Here is a 2862-nt window from a genome sequence, read left to right on the forward strand (position 1 = left end):
ATTTTACTTCAGTTCTGTGAGGTGCTGCTATTAATGGACAGGCAATTTGCTCAGAGAAATGGCAGATTCTGTGTCAGGGTTTGTCACAGGACTGGCTAATTGAGAAAACCCTAAGTGATTCAACACAGAAGTCTCTGACACAAGTTGTATTCAGGGGAAAGCAAAATAAACAATATCCTCTAATGTGGTCCTCATTTTGTTTGGGTTCTGGCCAGATACACCATACCTTCCTCACATTTTGCACGCTTGTTTTAGATGAATTTCCTTAGAGACTGTCCAAGCATCATGATTTATACATAGAAAATGTACAGAACTGCCCACTTTTGGGCATTTACCCAAATGTTTACAAACAAGACCACACTAAAGCTACCAGCACAACTATGTTTATTGCAGAATTATTTACCATAGCTAAGATCTGGATCCAACCCAGATGCCCCTCAGTAGATGAATGGATCAAGAAAATGTGGCATATATACACAATGGAATTCTACGCCTCCATCAGAAAGAATGACATTGCCCCATTTGTTAGGAAATGGAAAGACTTGGAAAAAATTATATTAAGCGAAGTAAGCCAGGCCCAAAGAAACATAGGCCCCATGGTTTCCCTTATTTGCAATATCTAGTATATGTATGAGTCAAGCGGAAAAGGTCAGATAATGTGATGTTAGGAAAATGAACCCTTAGATATGTATTTTAATGTTTTTTTCTTTCATGCATGTGTTTCTAACGCATTTATAAGATTATTTCTTTGTTACTTTGTATGTCCCTTCCCCACAATATAACCCCTGCTTTCACTATATTTGATGTCAGTATAACTTGTGGAGGCGATGGGGAAAAACAAGTCTTTTAAGGATACAGATGGACCTGTTGCAACAATGAGAAGTACAAGTTGTCATGTCCAAAACGAACTTTACAACTTCGGTGCGGGGTGTGTGTGTGTGTGTGTGTGTGTGTGTGTGTGTGTGTGTGTGTGTGTGTGTGAGAAAGATTGGGACTGGGGGGGAGGGGGGAGCCTGGGAAGGGATGTGAAGGGTAAACAAAGGAGAAAGGCTGCAATACTTGGTAAGAAATGCACACATTATCCCGCCCATATAATTGTAAACCCTCTGTACAGTATGTTCCCAAGTAAAATAAAATATTAAAAAAAAGCAAATAAAAAAAAGAAAGAAAATGTACAGAACTGAACTGTGTCCTGTTTATTATCCCACAGATGGAGGACTGGACAGAGAGAAGAGTGGATTTGTAAGCCATTGTAATGGATACCTCACATGCTCTATATCTGGTATGGCTTTCCGATTTTCTATTCCCCAGGGGAAATACTTATAGCCCTTCATTTGCTACAGGGATTAGTCTTCTGGATGTCGGTCACTTTTAGTAAAGCAGCCTTAGTTGAAGGCAATGACTTGATAGGGTCTCAGCTAAGAAACTACGCAGCTCTCTCCAATTGCTGAAGAAGTGAACATCCCAATACATGAACTTCAGGACACAACTGTAACGTGGGGATCTATTTGCTTCCTCTGGGAAGTTGCAATAGCATCTTCTCCAGGATTCTGGTCAGTATCCTTCTAGGAATTAAACTTACAAAGGAAAAGATAATTAGGATAACTATAATAAGACTGACCCTGGGTACAACTGACATCATTTTTTACCCTACTGTGGCATTTCTGCTGGGTTAGATTAGTTCTCTGCTAGGATATTCCAGAACCTTATTCCAAGCAGTCTGAAGACCTTGGTCACTGTGCCTTTCTTGTTGGTTTTTGACATGACAACTTGTACTTCTCATTGTTGCAACGGGTCCACCTGTATCCTTATTTAAACGACTTGTTTTTCCCCTTCCCCTCCACAAAATATACCAACATCAAATACAGTGAAAGCAGGGATTATACTGTGGGGGAAGGACATATAAAGTAACAAAGAAGTAATCTTATAAATGCGTTAGAAACAAATGCATGAAAGAAAAAACATTTAAATACATATCTTAGGGTTCATTTTCCTAACATCACTTTATCTGACCTTTTCTGCTTGACTCATACATATACTAAATATTGCAAATAAGGGAAACCATGGGACCTATGTTTCTTTGGGCTTGGCTTACTTCACTTAATATAATTTTTTCCAAGCCTTTTCATTTCCTAACAAATGGGGCAATGTCATTCTTTCTGATGGAGGCATAGAATTCCATTGTGTATATATACCACATTTTATTAGGTGGATTTCTTTGTCCCAGGCAGCTCTTTGCTGCCCCCTTCTGATTTTTGCTTGCTAGAAGTTCTGCAAATTAGAATTAATTGTCAATTGGGGTGAATTTCAATTATGTAAAGCCTTAGAGCTCATGCTTATCACCATGCTAGGTGTCTGGCTTTTGTACTCTAAACATCCATAATGTGTAACTCTATTGATTCATCTGAGTCATCCAGATTCATTGTAATGATTCCTTTCTATTTTCTTCTTGTTTTTTCCATCTTGAATTAGCAATAGCTTCCTCTGTAGAGTACATATCAATGGATGATTCTAAATTATTTTGTTATTATTAAGGTATGGTACAGAGGGGTTACTATTGCATTAGACAGATAATGAGTACATTCCCTGTTTTGAACACTGTCACCCCTTTACTTCATCAATGGATTTTGACTGGTATGAGGAAACCTATAAGGCCATTTCCAGTGAAATCTTGAAATAGTATAATTCTTCAGGCCTAGTAGTTATGGATTTTCTGAGTGTCCTTGAGCCTACACTTTTCCAAAATTAACTCATTGTTGTCTACTTTCTAAGAACTAGATTCTAATTGTTATATGCTGTGATTTAAATCATGAATCACTGGATGGTAAGCACCTTTCTATGTACCAAGAAATGAACTAGCTT

The sequence above is a fragment of the Dipodomys spectabilis genome, unplaced genomic scaffold (genome assembly GCF_019054845.1).
Source record: "Dipodomys spectabilis isolate Male_0828 unplaced genomic scaffold, ASM1905484v1 ptg000121l, whole genome shotgun sequence".
Lineage (NCBI taxonomy): Eukaryota > Metazoa > Chordata > Mammalia > Rodentia > Heteromyidae > Dipodomys > Dipodomys spectabilis.